We start from the raw sequence: 264 nt of genomic DNA on the forward strand, positions 1-264 counted from the left end.
TTTTTGAGAATTTTTCTGCATATTGAGAGAAAAGGCTAAAGATAAATAATAAACTTAATCCGATCATTTTTATAAGGTGAGTGTTTTATGCTTTGATGTATTAATTGTGGTATAACAATTGTAATTGTTTGAAACGGTTTATTATGTTTCATATATTATTCGGATTTCATCTAAACCGCTCAAGAGTTGACTGGATATTTTTCTTAAACCGCCCAAGTGTTGACCGGTTTATTCTTAAGCCGCCCAAGTGTTGTCTGGATATCT

This window comes from Cynara cardunculus, assembly GCF_001531365.2.
Source record: "Cynara cardunculus var. scolymus isolate 2C chromosome LG 1, CcrdV1, whole genome shotgun sequence".
NCBI classification, from domain to species: Eukaryota; Viridiplantae; Streptophyta; class Magnoliopsida; order Asterales; family Asteraceae; genus Cynara; species Cynara cardunculus.